This window comes from Anser anser (genome assembly GCF_964211835.1).
Source record: "Anser anser genome assembly, chromosome: 1".
NCBI lineage: Eukaryota > Metazoa > Chordata > Aves > Anseriformes > Anatidae > Anser > Anser anser.
In genome coordinates, this window is record NC_139720.1 from 89,255,343 (window position 1) to 89,281,821 (window position 26,479).

General features: G+C 36.0%; 2 long non-coding RNA genes across 5 annotated transcripts in view; both read left to right on the forward strand.

Annotated features, from left to right (window-relative positions):
• Nucleotides 1-26,479, forward strand: part of LOC310885786 — a 246,893-nt gene that overhangs the window by 57,061 nt on the left and 163,353 nt on the right. The gene's annotated exons all lie outside the window — the stretch shown is intronic.
• Nucleotides 17,983-26,479, forward strand: part of LOC310885791 — a 30,751-nt gene continuing 22,254 nt past the window's right edge. Inside the window, exon 1 of the long non-coding RNA XR_014574979.1 lies at nucleotides 17,983-18,350. This is a non-coding gene — a long non-coding RNA (uncharacterized lncRNA). The remainder of the gene's footprint in view (nucleotides 18,351-26,479) is intronic.

A 26,479-nucleotide genomic window follows, 5' to 3' on the forward strand; every position in this document is an offset into this window, starting at 1 on the left:
AAGTCACAGTGTCTACATCAGGAGTGGTGACCCCAGAGCTAAATGATCCTTGGGCAGCACTGATATCAGTAGGAGTAATCACCATTTCTGTCATAATCTTTCTGCAAGGCTCTGCATAAATCTCTTCCTTGCTTCATCCCATTGTGGTCATTAGGGAGCGGTTAGCAGCTGAATTGCCACTCGGGAGGGAGGGGAGAGAAAGGAGGGGACACTGGTAAGGAAAGAGGGTGCTGTGCTTTTGCTAAATACAATTTTGTACTTTTATTTTTAACTAACTGATGGTGTGCTATGCTCTCTGTCACACTATAGCTTCCACACTGGATGTAAAGCTTCTGGACTCTAGAAATTTCACTCAGAAACAGTGGAAAAGAAAGAACAATGAAAAATCAGTCCATATATTTCTAAAGGCAGCATAATGTAAATGCTTTTGAGTAACAAAAGTCTCAAGATTTTTACATGTCTGTGTAAAGCAATAGTGCAGTGATACTCTTAAGCACACAAATGCTTGCACTTTCAAGTACACAATATAATGTTGAATACATACCTGCTGGGTTGGGGAGTACAGCTACTGCAGAACAGTATTAGAATATGAAATTAGGAAGACCATTTTTGTCTCGCAAAGTGAAGCAAAAGAATGGTGCTACAGACTGACTGCAAATTTTCTGCTGGCTTAAAATAGAAAACACGTGATTAGATTTTCATCCAAAGAATAATCATAGGGATCTGGTGTAATTTTATATATCTATATGTATATAAGTATATATTTCCTGCAGTGGGTGCTAGAGTCTCCACGGCTTTGTATAATTCTTCTAATAAAATCCCAGGAGTTGCTCCCTTTCATGCTATGTGTAACATTACTCTGTCCACTGCTGGCATGATCCTCTGCAGACAGAGGTGTCATGGAGTTGCTCATGTTGTGTGTTGTCACCACAGCTGGCAGCCGTTTGTCCTTCCAGCTGTGTAGGGTCATTTCGTCCTAAATCTGTGCAGCCGGCTGAGCTTACTCGGATCTGCCAGTGGGGGATACACAGGGCTGAACGCTTACACAGATACGGCTGCTCATACGCTGGGAGTGAGTGAACATGCAGCCTGAATGGGTAAGAAGTCGAGCAGTTTCTACTTGTTCTCTGCACTGTGCCTGAGGGATGATGGAAGTTGCCAAGTGGATGGTGTGCTGTCAGTCACGGTGTACAGCTCTAGATCACCTGTTGTACGAATGAGAAACAAGTGTAGGCTGAGACTGCTTTGCATTTGGTAATGTTCCTAAATCTTTTAATGACTAATCAACTACAACACTTCTTAATATGGAACCAAAATAACTATCAAATTTAAACCTTTAAAAAGTTTAATATGCTTTAAAAATAATAGTGCTGGTACCCAACAGGACAATGATGCTTTCTGACAGACCGTAGCTGAAAACTATAAGTTGTATTTATTATAATAGTTCAGAAAAATGTAAATTATTACTGACGTTTTAACTCAAGCGACCTGATTGCCTTCAGTGTCTTAACTCCACTGATTTCATTCATAACAACCCAGGGCAAAAATAATCTTTTAATAGTTCTCTGCTGATCTCTTCTTTACAGTCCTGTAATGAATGGGACAAAATCGCTTTCCTTATAGTCAAGGAGTATCTTTCAGGGGAAAGCTGTTAGTTATAAAAACCTGAAAATGAACCATGAATCAACTTCTACAGTAAGCACAGCTGTCATCTGGTCTTCATCATGTGTTACACCTGCAGCTGCTAACAAACCCTGGAATTAAACTAATATATCCTGACCCATTAAAATCCCGTTACAATGAAACTTCTCTGTGTTGTGTGCAGCATATTGTAACAACATTTTTTTCTGGTCATTGGTGTCATCAAAATAGGTGGTAGGTGATGCCCACCACTACAAAGCAGTCAGGCAGTGGTAGAAATGCAGCCTATGTATATCTATTCAGTGTTTTCCTTTTTCAGTTAACTAAATGGGAACAGCCACCATTAGGTCAAAGCTATTTTCTCGAGGATGGATTTGTGATAAACTAAATGTGCTCACTTCTCTTTTATGCCTAGTAAGAGTATTAATATCAGATATAATGAGACTATAAATTGCCTTTTCTGTTCTTAAGAATGATGTTCAAACTCAAAACAATGTTAGTTACTAATTTTGTGAGAGTGAATGAATATCCTAAGCAGATGTTCAGGACAAAACAAATAAAACAACAAAAAGCCTGCAGAAATGGGATATAAAGCTGTCTCATCCAGGTGCTTTCCTAGGAGAAAACAATTTTGATAACATCATGAATTACAGAAATAGTAAGAGGTGAATCTAACACCCTGTGCTTATCTAGTAATAGCTTGGCAAGATTAAGAGAAGACACGAAATTCTTCTTAGCTGATATACAGGGGTCCAACTGTTTGTTTGATACAACTGTTCATCGTCTGCCCTGAAAGCTTTATTTATGTTCGAGGATTAATGGGTCTGATACCCTGTGGAGACATTTTTTCCTGAGGATGTTGCTTTGCTGCTCAGATATTTTAGCCAAACAGATAGATAAAAGTTTTGATTGTGATTTAAAATATATATATATTTAAATAAATGCATTTAAATTAACATGGAAGATGCCAATTGTCATTACAATATAACGATTAGATATAGTAGTGCATGCTTCTTAGTTAAGGCTAACTCTACGGTATTTGTGCAGTTGTGGGTACTTCTGGCTTAAGTGACTGCTGCTGGGACTGGTTTGAAATGTGATGTTTATGATTCTCTCTTATATCTTTCAAATATTTCTCCAAGTGCTTTTTTAAGCCCTGTTTGGTAACATACAGAAGAGCTGGGCTTGATCCTGTAATGATTTTGGTATGTGATACACCCTGATTTGGAAACATTATTCAGTGAGTTACTGTTTTAGTACTGGAAGTCATATATTGCTGTTCAAGACCATACTTGAATAGTATTAGGTAATATCTGCCTATTTATTGTTATTAAGAAATATATAAAAAAAAAAAGTTTTAAATGTTTTAAATAGCTTTCCACTGACATGCATACCTGCTTTAAGCAAAGAAAAAAGGTATGTCCTGCACCCAAAAGGTCATGAACATCAATAAATGAAGTGACTTTTTTGACAATAGTTAGAGGCACGTTTACAGAAATGTCAGTCACTGAGTTGTGAAAAGTTATGCTCAGTAGAACTTTCTTTGTCATAAAGATCAGGATCCACAGAACTTGTACAATTTTCAGAAAGGCAAACTATTTCAGTTTTAGTCACTGTCATGTAAGGTGTTATATTTGAGTATGCTGGAAATAAATAATGCTATTTTTACTATGATGCTGATAAGAGAAACAATAATAGTTAGCATTCACATACTTATAATTTTGGGACCCAGTTCTCGTTAGTAATAAGTGTTCAGTCCTGGGAGTTGGATAAGCAGTGATTTCATGTGGGTAAGAGATTATAATCAGGTCCTAATAAGTGGCACTAATATGACCACTCACGTAGTCTGTGATAATTCACTGACTACACATGGCTCAGATGTTGGTGAGATTTATCTAAAGCTGGTTCCACAACTCATTTAAAGTCACTGTGAATTATAATGTTAAAGAGGTGAATAGTCAATGTGACCTTTTGAATGATGATGAGAAGAAAAGAAGCCTGGTTTAATCTTATTAGAGGTCGTCAAGTGATTTGAAAAGTGACTGAAAGCTAATCAGCCCTAGGGATTACTGTAATGCTTTGGTGATTAACATGGTGAGTTTTTCCTCTTTATGGTTTGCTCAGCCCATTCCATCGTTATGGCAGAAATAGAAAATAAACTGTACTGTTTGACCTAGTCAGTCACTTCAACCTAATATTATTAGGTTGAAGGTTATTAGGTTATCACATTATCATATTAGAATACCTCAGCAATGCCTAAAAGATGTTCCTTTTCAATTTACTTTCCTGCTACGTATGTTCTTATGCCACAAAATTCAGACTGTAGTACAAAGTAAAAGGATGAACCACTTGTTTGTGGACTGAAATGGAAGGTAGTAAAAAATTATATATATATTACTTGTCAGGGGAACAAATTACAAAAGGTTTCACTTTGTATGTGACTTCAGTTCCTTAGTCACTGGAAAATAGTTTTAGGACAAACCTTCTGTTACAGGAAATAAGAGGTTGAAACGGAAAAATACACAATTTTCACTCAAATTTCACCCAGAAGACAAACTCTATGAACTCAAGTCCTAAAAGGACTAGGAGGAAAATTAACTCTATCCGAACTGAAACCAGGACAAAGGAGAAACTACTTACTGAATGCTTTCAGAGATCTATTGTACTACCATACAAGCTTATCCCAGTTCTTGAGTCTTAGCTTTGAGGCGGTTGGATTCAGATGAACTCCTAGGGTTAAATTAAAATGGAGGCTCAGTATACATGCATTTAGGGCCATAGACCTGAGACATACAAGTGCATCAATTTTTTTTTTCCCTAGTCTCGAAAATAAAAATCACAATTTTCTTCGTTAGAAACAAAACTTGAAGTTGCAATCTGTCACCACTCACCTTAGTGCTATTTGTCTAAGCCACAAAAAAAAAAAAGCCTCATGGCCTCACTGCTGCAACGAACTTGGGTCTTGGAGGGGGAGGTCAAGACTGTCTGTGATTCAAACCTCAATGCACTGATATTACATATTGTCAACCTAGATCATGTTGTAGGGGTAACTATAGTCAGAAGGTAGAAAAGCAGTAGTTTTTCCCCAAATAGCAGACATGAATGGCATACTGCATTCTTGGGAGGATGAGTAAGCTCATTATCTTCCCTTGACTTGGAGTGACACATCACATTGTCATCTTTGAGCATGCTGGAAAATGGGTAGTTCACCGTGTAGCACACTCACAGGGCAATTTGGGGGGAAATAGAGAGCAAGTTTCTTTAACTAAAAAGAAGAAAAGACTGTGTTAAAATGACAGGGTTCTGTGCTTTTGGTGTGGTCTGTGATATACAACAAACAAGAAATGGTTTGAAATAAAATACGTTTAATTTGGCTTTCTTAAACTGGCTGTAGAGGTTGACTGCAGCCCCATGTTGTGGTTGCTTATATAATTTCACATGGTTTGGTTGTAATTTTTCCACAGCTCTAATAACTTTTTTAATTTAATAGCATAGGCTGAAATTTTGAACCATAAGATGTTATCATCAAAGATGAATAAAATGTGATTGATTTCACATAGCTCATTTTAGACCAGGAACTTTTCTTCTAAAATGCATATTTATTCTGCATATTTCAATTTTTGGATCAGTAATTTAAGACAGCTGCTGGCCAGCTTTTGAACACTCCAAACACTGTTTATTATTTTCAGAGATGTGAACATGCTCAGCATCTTTGGACTTCAAGTCCCAAGTTACCATCTGCTTTTAGTGCTTCCTATAGCTGTCTTTACCATAACATTTGATACCTTAAATTGTTAATGACTATATCTTGACAACACCCTTGCAAAGAGCATGAAAATGCATATGATGTAATAAACGGTTGAGCCTGGATTTAGAATGCTCTTACAGGAATGCCTGTACAATCCAACTTCTCCATAAACCGAGCTATCCAGTATCTGTTTCTCTTACATGGATATCCATGATGTATATTAGCATAATATTTGTGTTGTCTTTTAAAAATGTGAAATGGACAAAATCAGGGAGTCTCTGGCAATATGTTAATTAAAAAAAAAATATATATATAGGACTCTGGGAGACCAATAATTCTTCATATTGTTTGATTTCCAAAAAAAAGGAGGACTTCACTATCACCATCTTGTTCGCTGTGGGTTGCATACCACTGAGACCTTTAGACAAGCATAAGTATTCATTGTGCAAGCTAAAAGGACTTCTACCATCGAATATTTTAGTTATCCCCTCAGAGCCAAGACTGTTTTGACAATCTCCATTTCATGACTCTTCACCATTTACCTTCACCTCTCTGTTTCTCTTCAACTGTTTTTTATCCCCATTATATATTTACTTCTAGTTTTATTCTGAAGCCCATTCTTGATCTGTAGAAATATATACACTGGGCACTGCATGCCCATTTGAATAAATTGGCTAATGATTATATTGATTGGTCTTGAGTTTGGTCCAAATCTGTAAAAGTTTTATTCCAGTTAAATGTTCAAATCTGTTTTGAATTTTTTTTCCCAATTTTAGATAAATGCATACAGAATTTCTAGTGAAACTCTTGTCTATTAGAGCATTATGGACAAATGATACCTTGTTACCAAATTGTGCAGAACTGTGGCTCCTATATTCATGTCTGACTGTCTGTAATGACTATGACTGTAATGACTATGTCTGTAATGTTCCTAAGGCTTGCAACTACTGTCACTATAGCAAACTAACACAACTGTGGAAGCGAGTCAGATTTGTTTTAATGGCCGCACAACACCACAAATATTAATCAGCTTCCAGTTGCTTTTACAAACTGATGTGTATAATACCTGAAGATATCAGCACCTATTGCCGAACTCCTTCTGCAGTTTTGTACAGATGAATGCAGAAAATCACAAACCTAGTGTTGGAGAATACATTGCATGTATTCATCAGAGTTGTCCACCAATGCAGTTTGTAGAGGGGTCAAGCCCTTATTTTGTTGTTTTTTTTTTTTTCCTTTGCTTACACCCCCCCCCCCCCCACACACACACTTTTTGGTCAATATGAGGAAAGAAAAAGCACAGCTGAGTACAGGGAGCCTGAATTAGAACTCACAGTCACAACGAAAATTAAAGAATGCTGGAGTAATATCCCAAATACAGCAGCGGAGCATTATGAGGTTGAACTGAGATACCATCTGGATTCCAGCTCCCCAGCATTTGTTTTCTTGATCTCATTAGCAAGCATCACCAATCACCATGGAAGACATGGAGTTAAGGCAAGGCTGCATGCAGACAGAAAAATGAATGTTGAAAATAAAAGTCAAAATGCAAGTCTGTGACAGGACTAAGGTTCAATTTAACGTGTTTTGTGTTTGTTTTTACAAAAAACAAAGTTACTGACTAAATTAAAACTGAACTTTCACTAAGCTGGAATTGGCATTCTTAATGTGTCTTGAACTCATTAACAAATAAATGAAATTCCAATGTTTTAAATCAATTCCAATGAAATCTGTATATTGAGAGAAACCCTAAGGTCTTGATATCAGAGTGAGATGAGACTGAGATCAGCTTGGGATTCAGATTGAGATCAGCTGGAGTTCATGCACTCTATCCATGAAAATCTCTTAGGACCTTGTCTTCAAAACATCACAAATACAGATCACAGTTCTATCACTTATAACTGCTGAAAGAAGGGTTGAGTACAAAGCGTGGTGCTGTATGCTCATCTCTGCGGCTTTAGTCACCAGAAAGGATTGCTGTGGGGCTGTGTTCATTCTTTGCCATGTAAGACTTAGGAAATATAGCTGACAACAGTAATTTTTTATATTTAACACTTTAGAATTTATCTGACTATGCCACGTTTTCCTTATAGGCTTGGTAAATGCAGTGATAAGAGAGGAGAACACGAGCAGGCAACAAAGGAATTTTAGCATTAAAATACACAGCTAGTGCACTGGATTATTTTCTCAATGCGTTTGATGACTAAACATTCTTTTTATATCTTTTGAATGTTAATTGGGTTTTCTACATGTTGTATGACATGAATTTATCCAGGAAACATCAATTACAACACAGAAAGCAATAGCGAATAGTACAGTATAATTATGCCTCTATGAATTTCTTTACAAGCTAGATCTAAATTGAATTGCAAGTTGTATAGCACTCAAGGAAATTCTGTAATTCTTTGATAGAAAAATTGAAAGCATTGAGTATCTTATGTAAACAAAAATACTTTAAACGTGCAATAGAAATGTTCTGTTGATTAGGATAATTAATCCAACATATCTTTCTTTGACCTGTGCTTTTAGGTATTAACGTGACAAAAAATTTTTCATTGGTATTATAGCATTCTTTGATTTTTTTTTTCATTTATTTTTCATTGTCTTTGAAAAATTTGACAGTTTTTTGGGGAATATCTGAGTCTCTTAGTTCATTGAAAAAAAATGCAAGCACTTTCATAGTTTTTTTTTTAAGGACTTTCTTGTTAAAGATCTCAAAATTACTGGTTTCCGTAAATTCATTCTGGTTCTCTCCCTGTTTCTAACGCACATCTACAGAAATTGCACATTTTAAGCTTCACAAAGGCATTCACCTGAAGATGGAATAATTTTTAAATAAATTATTCAAAAGTTAAAGAGGTGTTTGCCTTTCCCATGCACTTTTATTGTTTGCCTCAGAGGCCAATAGAATTATTGATTTTTGTAGAGAAAGAAACCTCATTGAAGATTTGGTCTGACCTTCTGCATAATGTAAGTCGTATAACTTCACCATGTGAAATGAGCAATCATCCTTTCTACTGGACTGAGCTACCTGTAGTAAAACTTCAGTTTATCCTTTAAAAATGCATTCATTTATTGTTTTGAAAAAAAAAATCAAAACATAAAAGTAGCAAGGTGCTAATTAAGGTACTACTTCCTTTGATAAGCTCATCTGATGACAATGCTTACTATTTAGGAATTTGGATCAAGCCCTGATTTGAATGAAGCATTGTGCCTTCAGCTGTGCATTTTTAGGGCCCTACCTTAGGAGTTCTCTTCTGGATCTAAAGCGCAAGTGCTCTCTTAAGTACTTGTTAGGAAAAGCATGAAGAGATGGTTGTTTAACCTGGATGTCATTCTCAGAAAGCTTTTGGTTCATCACAACCTGGACAGCATACAGATAGATCTGAAGGAAGCATACCAGGAGCGTGAGCTCCTGTCATAAACTTGACTGATGTCCCTCTGGTCCTCTTTGCAACTCCTCAGCCATACAAGGCAGATGTCTCAATGAACAACCCCAGCACTGCAGAATCTGTAGCTGTGGAAGAGCTTGCTGTGTGGGCCACCTGAAACTGAAAAGCAGGACACCAACTCAATGAGCAGGAGTGAGCTGCCCTTTCTGATATGGATGGTGGATAGGCTATCTCCAAACTATGCAACAGCTGAAGGCTGGGAGGGAGCAATTAATTTAGGAGAGAACTGAAGAAATGGACTTGTTGCTGTAACTCACTGTAGGGGTACTTGTTTTTTTTTGTTTGCTTGTTTTTACTGGTAAATTGATCAACAAATAGTCTCAGCTGAAGGATTTTGAGTAACACCAGGGATCAAGAAGCAGCCCAAATCCTTTATTGGGTGGCTTCAATTTCTTGCAGTATGTACTCTAGCAGAGTTAGGATTTTCTGAATGGAGGTTTTTAATATTTATAACCTTTGGCCATTTCTTGAGCTGTATATTTCAATGCTGCCTACTCTGAACAAGGAGGCTGGGTGGGAGAAGCTTGGGCCCAACTTCCTGAATTAAAACCACAAAGTCATAGAATGGTTTGGGTTGGAAGGGACCTTGAAGGCCATCTAATTCCAGCCTCCTGCCATGGTCAGGGACACCTCCTACTAGACCAGGTTGCCCAAAGCCCCATCCGACCTGGCCTTGAACACCTCCAGGGATGGGGCATCCACAGCTTCTCTGGGCAGCCTGTTGCAGTGCCTCACCACCCTCAGAGTAAAAAATTTCTTTCTAATATCTAATCTAAACCTATCCTCATCAAACAACAACAAACTGCTATCTCCGCACAACCCTAGTTCATGCTTTCTGAATACTAAGGTTTCTCTAAGCCAGTTAAGATAATTGCATTCAAAGATTCATGATCTGACACAGTAGAGGTCGGGCCTTTGAATTTGAGTAATTGCTTATACGCAGTATGGGCTGGTTTACGTTGGGATTAAGAATGACTTTGCTGTAGAATGGTGGAGACTGAGAGCTTGTCAATGGCATGTTAGGCTGTGCGTGAAATGCATCATTGGATATGGCTTTAGGTGTGGATACCAACGTGTTCATCTCCTTGGTTGTCTTCATTTAACTTTTGGGGGTTGCATTAATAGTAAATAGGCTTGTTTGCCAAAGTTTAGATTAGAATTAGCTTTACGTGGAAGTATCCACATGTGGAAAGAGGCAGAGATTTTTCATTCTGGGTGAAATTACTTTGTAGCAATGTGCCTAAACTAAGGGCAGACTGTAAAGCAAAGACAGATTTAAGGTTTGTATTGTAAAGCCCTTGATTTTATTTTATTTTACATTTTTGTTATAAATACATCTGTCCGGTCTCTGTTAAAGTTCACTTCAAAATTCCCAGTGATCTGTTTATGGTGTAAATCAAGATTGACTGATACTCAAAACTCCTGATTTAAAAGTATATATTAGTTATAAAGTTATACATATATATATATATATTTATATATATATATATAACCAGGTCAACAAGACCTAGTTTTTCATAGGCATTAGCCAGCCACTGCTGTCATTTTCATGCTGCTTGTGATGGGAAATTTCTACAGCTTTGCTAGGGATTTGATTCTGAAATGTGCTTTAATTCTCTGCTGGTTAATAGTTAAATTTTGCATAGCCGCTTGTGAGCCTTTTTGTCTCAAAGGAAGTTTTTCAATGTTAATGGTATCTATTTATCTGTAAATTCATCCTCCCAGTGCTTACGTGTTGCAACAACTTTATATAAAAGAGGCTACATCCTAATGGTAGCTCTGTAGGGGATCAATAACTGCAGCAATCCACATCATTTTTTTAAATGATGGCAAAAATAGCTGGCACTAAAATTACTTATGAAGGACAGCTGTTGTTAAAACACAGACATTTTAAATAAAGACCAAGTGGAGATAGAACATGTACTTCATCTCTCTCTCTTTTTTTAACGAGTGTAAGCACTTCATCCTCATCATTTAAAATTGCTTATTTTCGTGAACCTAACTAAGATCCAAAGTCTTCCTGAATACTTAAGTTGTTAACTTCTCATCGGAAAATATGTTAATTCTTTGTGTTAACAAGCAGAGTTCATGCTGCCTCCACTCAGACAGAGTTTCTCGGTGAAGCCACCCATGACCTCAGTGGGATTACTTCAGTTAAATAGCAAATGATGTTAAAGTATGGGAACCTTAAGCATTTTCATAACATGGTTGGTTAGTTCAGAGAAATCCTATACAGTAAGTAGCTAAAGGAGATGTCATCCTCAAGGACCCCACATTTTTTGGAAAAGTCTTTTTAACATGACAAATGCCTACTGTTACCCATGATGGCCATGATGCTGACAGCTGAAACTGTAGCAGTTGGAACCAGGCAAGTCATGTGCACAGAAAATCATATGATGGAGATGAAAATCAAAAATTTCTCAGGGAAAAGTGTCATACCACTCATGCCCTGCAGTGCAAAGTGTAAACTGATGGTAGAGGCAGGCATAAGCAGATCTGTTCATGTCAATCCAAGTAAAGGGCTGGTGGGAAAGAAATGGCATAATGAAGTCTAACAAGAGAAGATTGCAGAGATCTTTGCAGTCTTAAAAGGGCACATACCATGTGCTGTGATCCACATATTGAGCAGTTGCAGAAATGCATTTTAGCTTTTAGAAATAAATCATGGATAGTAGTTCAGCAAATGGTATTTGGTTCAGTTTTAGGTTGGTTTTTGTTGTTTTTTTGAGTTTTCTGTAAGCACTAGTGCTGCAACAGTTTTAATTTAATAGCATTTCAATTGTGTAGTAGTGGTGTGTTTGATCCAGTGTAAGTGGGGAATGCTGAGCAATGAGCATCTTGTGCTTTGCCATAAGTAAAACTAGTTTTAAAATTAACATAATAAACTGGGGGGTTGGGGGTGGCAGGGAGATATTATTTTTGGAACACTTATTTCTCTCACTTCTCCATTTCATATTTGTAAGATAGAATCAGTGGGAGATCTATCCTTCCTCTGTGCAAAAAGCTGTGTACAAAATGCTGTTCCTACAAGTTTTTGAACTCACCTACACAGATCAGACAAGGTCATACTTTTTAGTACTTTTTATCTGAATGGAAAATCTAGACGATATCAAGCTTGCTCATTACTAGTTAAAAGAAGTTTTTAGTGAAGAAGTGGAACTCCACACCAGCAGAGATAGGCAGTGGCCTGACGGTTAAACTGTAGGGAAACTTTCTGCTGAGTTTCTTTCTGAAAAAACAAACAAACAAACAAAAAAACCTGAAAAGGACAGTTGGGGCACAAAGCGAGATGGGCCTTTCTGCATTTTCATGCTGAACCTTAGTATTGAATAAAAGCAGCTGAAAGTCTAATGACTGTCCTGTTTGTAACAGGGCTTCTCTCCTAGAGGAGCACAAGTGTTTAAGCCCTGGAGCGGATGCCCAGGGATATGGATTTCTCCCTACGTGGAGAAACTCAGAAGTAACAGTGCAAGATGCTGAGCAACGTGACCTGTCTTTGAAGGTAGCCCTGCTTTGAGCAGGTTATCAGACTAGAGACCTTCAGGCATTCCACCCAGCCAAAAGTTCTCTGGATTTCTGTGTGAAGGAGAGGGAGCAAAGAAATGTTCTTTGTTCAAAGAACAATATTCAGAGAAAGCAATGTCAGTTATTAGGTGAGTGTGTGTCCCATGCTTAGTTGCGGCAGTGGGCTCGCAAGGTGCGAGGTTAACTTCTCTGTAATATATGCCATGATTTCAGCAATGTTTGCTTCTTTCTTTGTCACTAGTGCAAGGTGAGGAAGCACAAGGGAAAGCAGGTAAGTAGGCAAGACCACAGTCTGTGTACCAGCAATAATCAGAAGTCCGTGACTCAGTCTGTAGAAAAAAATCCATACTGACTAGGTAAGGAAAGAAACTTCACTGGAATTCTATGTATGAGAGTTGCCCCACTGAAGTCAAAAGGACTACATGAAGGACTGGATGTTTGTACTGGGTCTCTCTGATGAAGCAAGCCTTAATGTGTAGATTACTAGGGTTGCTCAAACGTGGTTAAGAAAAATGTTTTTGAAGGAATCTGCAGAGGAACATGGTGCCTAAATGTCACTTTGTGCTGGGAAGAAAAAAAAAAAAAAGCAGGTTATTTCCTTCTAATATATTATCACACCAAACAAATTGTTTTTGCAATTAGTTTTGTTTTCATTCAGGCAAAATTATAGTGGAAATCCCCATGATAATGAATATGGCATGTACATTAATATAAAATGAATTCATTATGATCAGTATTACTCCAGCAGATTCCAAATGAATTAATAATGACAGGATAGTCAAAACAAAGTGGAACCACGCTCAGTTAAAGGCATAACATGCTGTTAATGACAACATTAAAAAGGGGCTAGAGAGCATTAGAAATTTGTAGTGGAAGAAAATTGGAGTCTTGGGTGTTTAGTGCTTGCTTCTGTGTTTGGTTGTCAGCTGGAACAGTTGGTAAAAATTATTTATTAGCCAAGTTAATGTTTTCCCTTTTATGCTAAATAAAACAATTCTGTTGGTTTTGACCATTTCAGAATAATCTTTAATGAACTTGGTAAATTGTTCATATTGAAAAAATGAGTCATTTCACTTAGTCAATTTTAAGTAAGTTTAGTTTTTCTATTAATGAAAAGAAAGATGTTTTTTCTTGTAAATCTGCATTCTTCACAGAGGATTCTCAAGAAGTAAAAAAAAAAAAAAGCTATAGCTCATTTTGCATTTTCTCTCTTGAAGGTTACTTTCTCATTTTTATAGTTAACCTACTTTCACATACTTAAATCAAGTTAGTGACTGAGGTTGAATTTTAACAACCCTTAGATATCTTACCTTTCTTCTCACTAGCTAATACACTGTGCTCTGTCCTGTGTCCTTTTTCTTACTACAAAACAAATTCTAATTCTCTGGAAAACAAATAACAATAGCACAACATTCAGATGTGTATAAGTTAAAATAAGAACTACCACTATTAGTTACATATTCTAATTAATCTGATTACTAGACAAAGCTAAGTAAGATTAAAGAAGGCTCGTTTTTTTCTTACCTAAAGCCGCTGGTTTTAGAACTAACCACAAAAATATCTAATTCTTATTTATGTTTCTCATTTTGATCACAGTAATGCATAGTGGAAACAGTTTTTTTCTTCTTGTTAGAAGAAAAAAATGTTGACAGAACTAGTTTTTAACTATTACTTAGTTCCATCAGATTTCCTATGTTTTATGATGTAACAGTTTAAGTTAAATTTTGTCTAGGAGATAAATCTGAGCAAACATTTTTTTTTCATGGAAAAATTTAAATTCCTTCTCGGTGAAATGTTTAATTTTTTATTCAGAAATGAGTTCAGTTAATCTGCTTTTTGCTAAATGAAAATGGAAGCCAAATTTTCAAATCATTTGAAGAACAATTTTTTCAGTTATTTTTTCAGAAGGTTCATCTTTTTCATTTTCAACTTTAAATCTTATATTTAAAACTCCTTAATGAAATTATATGTATTTTTAATCCTTAGTCTGCTATGTTGTACAAGGTGGGGGAAAAGTTACCCTTCATCTGTTCAATTTGTTGCATTTGGTGCCTTTGAGCACCATTCTTCCTCTATTATGAAATGTGACAGATATGAGCATCTCCACTCCATTTGTCTTTTTTTATAACATTTGTTACTCTGTAAAGTTCTATTGTGTCTTCTCTTATTTGTCTCATCTATAAACATCTCAATCTTAACATGCTAATTTTGTATGAGGGAAGTTTTCTCATGCCTCTAATCGTTTTTGTCATCCATCAGTGAACCCTTTTTATCTTAGAAGAAATGTAATAGAGAAGGTGACCAAAACTTAACAATATGATTCCAAGGAAGCATTGTACAACATAACATCTAATACAGCATAATTAAAAGCATCTTTGTCTTCCAATTTACACTAACCTCAAAGAGGATATTTCTGGATAATTAATTTATTTATAATAAAACTTTCAAAAGAATATACACATTCATTAGACATCTTGCTGATTAATGATCACATTTTCTACATTTCCCAAATACCATAATTTTAGGAAAATGTTTTTCTCACAGTTTTTATTGAGTCCTCTCCTTTTGGATACCTTTATCAGTATAAAAACATAGTATGGCAGCCATTCTGCAACACTCTGAAACTGGTACAGTTAGATCTACTGCAGGATCTAGAAATCAGAAAGATTGCTGTAGTGGTAGAAAATAACACTCAGAATTACCCATGTTTTCTGCTATAGTTGAGGTTAATTATTTTTCATCTTTTTTTTTTTTTTCTTCCCTTCTTGGGTTTCTCTAAAAATCCATCAAACTAACAAGATGAAGTTTATCAAGCAGATTGGAAAAGTCAATGGATATAATCTGACACAACATAATAGTATGTAATCTGCATATGTGTAAATGTTAAAACTAAGGCCTCCACCTCCTACATATTCCACAGAATCACAGAATGGTTGAGGTTGGAAGGGAACTCTGGAGGTCATCTTGTCCAACTCCAGCAGGCTCACATACAGCAGGTGTCCTAAGACCATGTCCAGAGAGCTTCTGAGCATCTCAAAGCACAGAGATTCCGCAACCCCTCTGGGCAACCTGTTCCAAGCAGGTTTATTCTTCTTAGACCCTGATCGCTGACTGTTGGAAGTATCATAGGGCAGGGTTCTCCTCACACTGTGCTTCTGCGTGATTGGACTGCGGACATTGTATATTATTGCTATTCTTATTCTGAAACCTCTGCTGGTTTTGCTGCAATTCTCTGCGACTCACATTCCCGTTTAGACCTTAATGATGATGTAGCATGATTCTTTGGAGTTTCTACCAAATTATGGATATTTTAAAAATACATTTTTAGGTTTTCAGAGTTGAGATATAGACTTTTATAGCTGTAGTATTTTTTTGGTTTAATGTTGTCTTCTCTAAATAAATGATTCATTCTTGTGTAGATATATTGCCAATCATGAGTATATTTAAGGCAATTTGTAAAATAGTTCACACAAAAAAAGAAACAAGTAATCTAATCAAGTAATTTTAATGTGTTACAAAAGAGCCTTTTCTACTCATGCCTTGTAAGATTCAGATCCTCCAACTCCACCTTTCAAACTTCTTTAGTGTAGCAGTTGCTCTTGAGCAGAGATACCCATCCTAGGCGATATGTGGCATGACAGTTTTTCTGGTTTGCAACCTTTTTCATTGACCCTTATGGTAGAGAGCAGGTTGAGGGCTTGATGACACATTTTGGTAGCAGCATCAGTTAAATCTTGGAAGCTATCAGCAAGAGGGAAATGATCACAGGTAAAGACATTGACGGGGAATCTGCTCATGTTACAAGAAAAATTAATCATACAGTAAGCTTTCTGACTTCTTCCACTGAAACATAAGCAAGGTGGCCTGTGTTACTATTGGAGACCATGATATTCAAGGTAAAAAATGAAGAAAACGTCAAAGCCATACTTAGGATTGTCATCTTACTGCTTGTTCTGCATGGGAATATTTCCAGGATGGCAGGTGATGCTCTAGCCAGAGGGATGCTGTCTAGTAGTGTGACTCAGCTGCAGAATTACAGCCTGGATACATATGATTTCTTTTAGAAACCATCTTAATAGTGAATCATTCAGGTAATAGGATCTAGCTTTGTATTCTGCAAAACCATGGCTTTATACAGGTAGGATTTTGGATGTGAATCCTGAAAGGGGCAGTTTTGTTTGTGTTTAACATACAAAAATGCTGCTGAAGGCAACATTTTGCTTTTAGGAAGAGTTTTTTATAAAACTTTCTTAGGAAGAGGAGGAGTCGGAAAGGAGAATAAGGAATAAATGAGCACTGCCTTCTTCTACCTTGTTATTAGAGATGGAAAGCAGGTTCATATGGAAGAGGCTGTTGCCATCACCATTAGAGTTGGTAAAGTGTTCTCCGGTTTGCACAGGAGGCATGGCTGGAGCTAAGAGGTACCTGCAAAATGTGCCTGCAACGGCACATTTAAAACACTAGCCTAAGAAGTACTCATTTGTTAATTTAGACAGTCTAAGGCTTCCTTGAGATAGCTGGAGTATGTTTGCTAGATGACAGAAATTTGCTTATTTATGCAGTGCTAGCTGGACATGAAGTCAGACAGCAGGGCAGTGGCATAAATGCTGTTGCTGCATTACCCTTCAGGGGCAGTATAGCAGCCATAAGGACATGCATGTAGCCCAGGGCTTTCACAAATGTTGGCCTGCAGAATTGAACTTCCTCTTCCAGCGTTCCCATCCTTCAGCATGTTACATTGTCTCCTTTACTTCTACCTGCCTCTCAAAATGGTAAACCAAAAATAAATAAAATTTAACCAAAAAAAAGGCTCTGAGCGAGATATGCAAAACATCTCTTCAGTTCTGTTTTCACAATTGCACTTCAAAAAAAGTGCAAATGTTCAGCTTTGTTGTTGCAAAGTATCCATTTGCAGTAAAGCTGCAGTGTAATCACTTCTGAAATGGTAGCCAGTGGGATCCAAATTGGTTGTTCTTACTGTAGAAGTGCTTCTATGAGAATTTTTCATTCTCTAGTGACTTTGTATAGTGAAGCTAATTAACATTTTTAAAAGTAGTTAAAAAAAAAAGTAAGCTTTATAAATGCTAGCTATAGTAAGATCAAGTCATTTAATTTATATAAGAAATCCTTCTTAAAAAAGAATCTTGTGACCTCCCTGATGCTTATAGGGAAGGGATAAGGATTGCTTTTGTGAATAAAGGTTTTGTAATGGGGCCCTGAACATGCATTAACAAAACCTTGTCTACACGTATACCTTAATGTTTCAGGGCAGGAAAACCAAATGGTACTTTTACTTTTTCTGTATAGTATAAGTTGTATCTCCGTAGCTCTGCTGAGATTATGCATAGAAAGTAATTGTTATGATTCCTTTGAAAGACTTCTGATAGCAATTCAATGCTGTATGTCTGTGTCCATGTTAACAATTAATTAAATGCAGTAGATGAAGGTCAGCAGATTGGAGTGGTTTGTGCTCAGTCTTGTGCAATTCAGGGAATTCACATTAGAGTAAGTTTTGTTTGTTTCTCTGGAATCAGAGTGCACCCAGTGTTTACCAGTTTACACTCCAAAACCACCTGATAAACTGAAGCAACATGTGGTTAGCAAGGACAATGAAGGAATTGACTTCAAAACCACACAGCTGCTCCAAGCCACATTACAAATGTAAATACAGCCAGCAGAGCAGGGTTTGCGTGGGCAGAGAAGAAAAACGGTGTTGGGAGTAGGGAAGCAATGTCCTGGTGGATTAACTCTGAAAGAAATATTGTCTGCCTGCCACACAATAGAAATAAAACTATTAAGCATCTTGTTTTGACTGCAATAGTGAAAGCCCCATTCCCTATATGGCATTAATAAATGGACAAGTTGGGGAGTGAGGGAGCACTGATGTGGGTGTCTGTCAATTCAGCTGAGATCAAGTTAGAGAAAATCTTTGTCTTTTGTTGCATCTCAGATTGACAGCTTGCTCCAGATCTGCTTGCTGGGAGGTAAGTAGTTTATGTTGGGGGCAGAGTGACTTTAAATTACTTTGGTTTGTAAATACTGAATCTTTCCATGTTTTGGTTTTCTAGTGGTAAATACCTCTTGCTGTCTTCACTGTAGTATATGTACCTACTATGTCAACAGCTGAAACAAATGAGAAGATAATGGAACTCCATTAAACTCCATTAGGGTGGCTACCAATACTACATTAATTATAAATAATTTCTCTGTGTCTGAATACTTAATAACAAGTTATTAAAAAAAGCCTTGTTATCCTGTGGATGCTTTGCTGATGCAAGGCAGACTTGAAAGAATCAAGTTTAATTTCTTTTTGCTTTCCCTAGTATTAATAGTATTAGATATTTTTTTTTTTTCTATTGATGTATTGTAGATGTTGCTAAGCCAGTCAATTTCCCTCTCACTAAGGTAGTTCAGTTTGGATCCCCTCTAATGTGAGTCCTCATTAAGGCAGATAAATATTAGGAAAAATATATTGATTTAAATACAAAGACACATGTTTGAAGCCAGTTTAAGGCAACCTCGTTAAAAAAAAAAAAATCTTTTATTCTCAACAACAAACAAATTCATGCCTTTAGAAACAAATCCTAAGTAGTAAGGAGCAGAAAGGCTTTTTCAAAAATCTTTCTCCAGGAACAGTCACAGGCATCCAGGTTCCCATTTATTCATACAGCAAATAAAAACCTTAGTGATGCTGGAGCAAGTTGTCCCATTTTAGGATGGCCTGCATTCTTTCCTTCTTTTAAAAAAGTTTTCTCTTTACTTTTTCTCTTTAAATGTGCGTATTTGAAAAGGAAAATTAAGAGATCCTCTAATACATAGTGGCATTTCTAAATCAAAAGTTAAGTATCACAGAATCACAGAATCATTTAGGTTGAAAAAGACCTCTAAGATCATTAGGTGAAGACCTGAAAAGGACCTCCAAGATCACCAAGAAGGTGAACAGTGATTGAGATCTTAAATATCACTCAGTTTTCTTTTGATATTTTATAAACATTCAAATTTCTTGTTTGTAGCCAACATGAATATTTAAAAGAAACCTATCTATGAAGTTGTAGCATAAGCTTAGTAATGACAAGGTATTCAAACTTGGGCTAAACTTATTTATTCATTGGTGCTTTTGTTGGTTATGTTATATAGTTGTATGTATACAGTACGTGCATGAAAGCTTTTATTTTCTTAAAACATTTTTCAGTCAAGTGTTCCAAAAGAATTTCTGTGAACAGCTTTTCATACCATTCCACTATTTTTTAATCATCTAGTGATATCAAACCACTAATGCTCAAGAAAATGATCATTACAGTGGCTTCTAACTGAATGTCCTGGCATATCAGAAAAGGTAGCAATTTTAAAAGCCAGCAAACTCAAAGACAGATCTGGTCCTGACACTCACAACCTTAAGACAAGCTTGTCAGACCAAACTACCATATGGGAGAAAAGAAGAAATGGGAATGTAAAAGCACTGCCAAAACCATTAATTTACTTAGTTTTCAAAGTAGCTTCAAGATAAATTACAGAAACCAGGAGGTTGTGAATTAAATTCATTTTGAAACAAACAAAGAAAACCTAGAAGAGCTTGGGATATTTTATATTTCACATCCACCCTTCAGTCTTTCTGGAATCAGGCTTAGTTTTTCTCTTGAATGTTTATATTCTGACCAGATCATAAATCATTCTCTGTGTATAACCCTGTGTTTTAGAATCTCATTATCTCAGAATGGAAAATCTGAATTATTTTCTTGTGCTGTTTATGGCTGGAATTTGCATTCATTGAGGAAAATGGACTCCTATTTAACAAAGTATTCAAGGATTTTCTTATCTTCAGATATGCTGCTTATGTCAACGTCTTTTCAGTGAGAATAAAACATGTTCCTTGTTGAGCACGTGCTCTTTGCTATTTTGCTGAGCCTGCCTACATGAATTTCATGGGATTAAACTTCTATTTCAAATGACTTCACTGGAAAATACAGAGGGCCTGCATCTGTAACCTTCAATTCTGACACTCAGAGGGAAACAAAATCCAGGTTAAAGAGGGAATGTCTCGTACATTTTTAAGGACCATTAGTTATTGCTAACTGAAAATACCTATTGATAGAGACACTGTCTTTATACAAGCCACAGAGGACTTGACCCACAAATGCACTATGTGGAAATATCAATCATGAACAGAGCATAATCTGCCATTTGCATTGCTGCAACTTTATTTTCTTTTAGAATTGGTTTTTGGTAGTGTTTTAGAGCTGGAGCACCTCCCCTATGAAGGCAGTCTGAGAGAGTTGGACCTTATAGTGCCCTTCCTGGGCCTAAGGGGGGCCTACAGGAAAGCTGGAGAGGGACTGTCAGGGAGTGTAGCGATAGGACAAGGAGTAATGGCTTTAACCCTAAAGAGTGCAGGTTTAGATTAGATGTAAGGTAGAAATTTTTTACTCTGAGGATGGTGAGGCACTGGCACAGGCTGTCCAGAGAAGCTGTGGATGCGCCATCCCTAGAGGTGTTCAAGACGAGTTTGGACAAGGCCCTGGGCAACCTGGTCTAGTGGGAGGTGCCTATATTTCAGCTCATTCTTCTAGAGGAAATACAGGTAAGTATTTATTTTAATAAGCATAGCTTAGGAATGGGCTATGATTTCCAAAAGAACCAAAACCTTTAAGCATTGACCACCATCCTGCATATTTTTCCTTTGCTTTCTAACTCTGGTGAAAAAAAAAAAAAAGGTCAGAAGTGCTTGTTCTTATTGTTTGTCACTTTGTAACCAGTAGATGTAGTAGACGTGTAATCATTTCAGACTTGCTATGAAATATTTGTAATGTAAACATGGATTAGAGTTTAAGTATAAACTTATCTTTTATTAAATTTACCAAGTATAAATTTACCTTATAATCTGTAAGATACTTAAAGGCCAACAGTCAGACTAGTAATGTGATTTCTAGTGAGCCAGTTGGAAGTGAGCAAGGAGTAAGCACAGAGCAATTTTTCTTTCTTCATTTTCTTTTTAATTGTTTTTCTGTGAAAAGCACTTTCAGTGGTGGTTGAAGTTACATGTGTTACTACGTTATATTCATTACCCTCCTTGGAGAACATCAGGCTAATTAGAAACCCTGAGCTCCCACTTGTAATTTATAATCTGGCAGCAGAACCAAAGAAATTAAAAAGGTACTAAGAACAGACCTTTATGACACAGGCCACAGCAGTACTTCCTTATGGAAAGGTCAATATCATTGAGAGGCTAAGATACCATAGGCCTATCTAACTTGAGACTTGAGCGTCAGTAACAGTAATGAGTTTCTTAGCCTGCACTCGAGAGAGTCTAAAATTAACCTCATATCATCTTCAAACTTGACCTCAATCACAGCAATTAATTAACAGGCACTGAGAGAACTTTAACAAAGGAGATGAGTGAAAGGACTCTGAAGAGAAGAGGAGATACTTATTTTACATTTCAGCCCATTCTTTTTCCTAGTACTGTTAGGAGACTATATTTTTGATGAAATCCTGCAATAATATGTTAAGACCAAGTCTTTGATTTAAATAGACTTTTAATATAGATTTAAAGCCTGGATGTTAGTGTGTAATTGTATAACTCAATTATACACTTTTAAAATTCAATTAAATTTTTTTTTTTGCAACATATGTCTGTACTTAGTCCAGGAGGTATCTGCTGAATCACACAATCACATTTAAAGGCAATCAACAGTGCTGTCACCCTTACTGTTAAAGTAACTTCGCCAAACTACACCCATTTAACAATAAAATCTTTATAAAGATTTTTATAAGTAATTTTTTTTTTATAAATAAAATGTTGCTTAGTTACAAGGCTCATTCACTTTCAGGTGTTTCTCCCAAGAGCATGTCAACCAGCCTGCCTGCTAATTCTGACTGGTGGTGGTATTTCTGATTCTCACCCTGCTGGGAACTCAGCTGAGACCTGGAAATTCATCCCATGAGGGCCACAGACTAGTTAGTATAAAAAGAAAAAACAAAAACAGCTTTTGCTTGCAGTTTCTAGTTCACCAAGGTACAGACCTCACAATACAAAATAGAAATGAATTCTATTGTCAAAACTGGCAAGTCCACTTCCTGACAAAAAGAAAGTTTGTTGTGGTAATGCCTTTTGGCAGATTGCTTCATACAGAAATATGTTTTGGTTTTTTTTTTGTGGCAACATTTTCTAAATGAAAAACAGTATTTTTTTTCAAGATTCTCGATTGTCTTTATTTCATTTTCTCTGATATAGGCTAGTTTTTTGTTTATTTTATGTCGTCTGCTAAGAATGAAACAATATTCCAATGAATTTTAAATGGTTTGTTGGCTGAGACATATTTTGACATGTCAGCCTGACTTCCTTTGAAATCCAAAAGATTTTCATTTGGTGAGAAAGCTGTTTTCTATACAGATATACACAGAGCCAAGTATCCATTAAGAATGAGGCAATTCAGATCTGTCCTCAAGATGTATAGGTGAGGCTTGTAACCAGAGGGAAGGAAATGTGAACGTGTTTTTTAACCTTGTTTGAATCATGTCAGATTCAACAGTGTGTCATTAATGTCAGTTTTTCTGTAATTATGATCCAGCTCAGTTATACCAACTGTATAAACTTGCTTCCTAAATCAAAGCTCAGATGGGTATTTCTTGGGAACAGTCAAACTTTTGCCCGTTTGTAGAGCTGCCAATTAGTGGCAACTGGTAGACAGTCTTACCAGAAATTTACAGAACATGATTTTCTCAAAACCACTTTTCACAGTTTAATTCTTGTTTTCTTGGCCAAATTTCAAAGTATGCTGACTACCAGTGAGTTTAGAACAGTTACTAAATATAAACACGTATTTTTTCAGTATAAAGATCCGGAGCATAATTCAGAAAATGTTTTATATTCAAGGTAAGTTTTCCTCACCTTGGATATTGAAATAATTGGAAAGGTGCATTATTTATAATTCAACATGTAGACAAATATCTTTAAGATCAACATCTTATTTCCCTTCCACAGTCTATTGTGTATACAGTTTTCTCTAAGATGGATCATCTATAAATAATTATTTTCACTAGTTCATTCACTTCAAATATATTAGTTCTTGCAGCAGGCAAAGTAATTAAAAGCATACTGTGTATTCATAGGAGAAACTTGTATTTTTAAGAGATTCTTGGACAATCTGGGCAAACTGGAAAAAAGGGTATTAATTCCCAATAACTTCACTAGAATTAATTTTGTACCAAAAAAAGTCTTGTTTAAAGAAATCTAATATTTATATTTAGGGTTTTGTCCCCATTTTTTTTATTTTTTTGATGATATTGGTAACAAAAAAATCAGTTAAAACATGCATAATAAATAAGAATGCTGTACAAAGTAATTGGAAGGTACCACATATATATATTGCTTTGATTAAATAAAGTGTGTCCTCAGGAAGAAGTAAATACTCTGGAAAATTTTTTGAGGAAACATACTTTATCATATAAATTTAAAATTCAGTGGAGTAATCTGCTTGTATTAGAAGTCCTGCATTGATTAAATCAATGATGTGTTTGGTGACAAATAATCTCTAGCTCTGTAAATATCTAGGACATACGTTGAGCTAGTGTGAGTGAAAACAAAGCAATTCAGATTCCTTGACTCTAAGTCTTACGTCTGCCTTAATGGTGTTTTCTAGACCATGACAACCTCAAAGCAATGCAATAAAAAAGAAAATATTTAATTCTTTTGCTAGAGATCCCATTTTATGAGTTATCTAGAATTGCTTATCAAAAAGAAAGAACCTTGATTACTAGATACTGTGCTATTTTTTGGACAACATGAATGTTATAGAGCAGTAAAGATTGATAAATCGACACATTTGTATTAAAAAAATAAAAATAAAAAAGTGGAAATGCTTTAGGTTTTCAGTATTTTAGTTGGTAAATGGAAGTCTCTTGACTTTTGTTTTCCGTATTCTAAATTTTTAAAATTAATCAAAACCACTTTTTCTGTTCCAAGTTAAATTTTATACATATTGCTGCCGTTATGGATTATTCGTTGTTCTAGTAGTAGTAGCTTAGTTTTAGTAGTAGCAGCTTAGTTTTAGTAGTAGCTTCAAGCCGTGATTTTTCCACTGAGCCTTAGATATGACAGCAGTCTTATTCACATAATATTGTAACTGTGTTCCTTTATGCCCTCCAATATAAAAAGTTAAAAGAAATAGTCCTACTGATGCCTTTTGTGTTGTATAGGTGATGTCATAAACAAGGCTCCTACTCTTATGCTATATTTTTTGTGCTAGTGTGGCTAAGAAAAGACAGACATTTATTCCTGGACTAATTGGCTCCAGACAAAGTGCAGCTTCAATTAACAGAGAAGCCAATAATAGCAGTTTGCAGAAGTCATGAAACAAATTTAGAGGCCAATTTTGTTGACAATTCTCAGATTAAAGACACGTTTGTTGCAAATGTGACCCTAGCAGTAGTTCTAGGAAACAAGCTACAGTGGTAGCATGTACACCAGTGAAGCCTCCCTTAGCGTCACTCATATGGCAGCATTTTCATTATCGTTTAGGTGAAAAATATCTATAGTACATTAAATAGTACTTACTTAGATCATTCACAGCTCTTTGATAAATGGGTTTTAGATCATGGCAGTAGATCACCTGACCCACCTAGTCTCTTCACTGATTGCTCCATCAGCATACATGAGCACCCTGTGCCCAGGTTACCAGAGAAGTATCCCCATGAAATTTGAATAAATAAGCAGTTGAGGAACCAGTCAATTGTCCTCTGAGTTTCTGATGCTGTGCAGGTAAATAAGTGATAATTAAATAAATTTCCTTTTACTGTGAAACTAGTTCTCTGCAGGAATGAATAAGTTATGATATTTAAAATATAAAGTCTAACATGAAATAAAATACTTCCGGAATGCATGATTCCACAAATAACTATTGCCACTAAAAATATCTTTTAATGTATACCATAGATGAGCAGATAAATTGCACTGCAAAACTAGGCACAGAGAGCACTAAGTCACTGCTAAATTTGCTATTTAATAAAAAACTTGAACAAAGAGTGGACTGAAATGCTATAACGCAATGTTTCATTTTTCCTGTTAAGTTTGGTGTGGTGCTTAGATGAAGTCTCTTTATCCCAACCCCTTAGCAGCGTGGAATATTGTAATGAATTCAATCTCAGAGGATAAATAAAGCACCATGGGGAATTAATTTCAGAAGCACTAACCAGGAATGAAGCAAAGCCAAACAACTGATTGAATAATCTGCCTAAATTATAAGAGAAAGAAAACAAAAATGTTGGAAGCTGGACAGACAGTTTTTAGATACTGTTTCTTTAAAACATTAAAGATGTAACAGTCATAAAATAAGCTGATGGAAGAATTAGCTATTTAAATTAGACCCAGCTTGGAAAAACAGCGCTATAAATATTTTTTCAAAGGTTTGTGGTAAAGCTATTGCTTGTATTGAATTAATTGTTATGTCTTTGTTTAGATTTTCCACTTCTTTTAATGACCTGCGTTAGTGTTTTGTGTGGTTGACTACCCTAGAAAATTAGGAGTCCATTAGTGTATAGATTGTTATGTAGATTTGAAATGCTGAATGGGCAAGGGAAATTTGCATCAGGGAGTAGAATTTATTTTCAGAATACAGCTGAACAAAGTGTAGGAAGATGTGTTAAAAGCAAAGTTTCTTTTCCAGGTGGTTCAAATTAAGTGGTGACTGTGGTGAAAGCTATGGTTGTTTTTAAACCCTTTACTGACTTTTACACTCAGTGTCCTCTTAATTTATGAAGCCTCTAGGCTATTTTCAGAACAGTAGACATATTTTTCTTAATAATATTTTAATCTTAGAAAAACTTTTGTTAAGTAATAGGAATAAAATATTTTTTCTGTCTTGCTGGTAGTTCAGTCAGCTCTACAGTTGGACAGTTGTTCATCCTGATCATGTCGAAGAATAATGTCATATTTCTGATGAGCACGCAAGTACATATTTTCAATAGATTTGAGGTAAAGCGATAGGGAGTCCTATATGACTGATTTTAGCTTCCCTATTTTGTTGGTCACTCATCTTGTTTCTGAAGTATGGAAAAAGAATGGGACCAAAATGCAACTAAGGTCAAAATACTTGGAATCCTTAGAAAATCCTTTTCC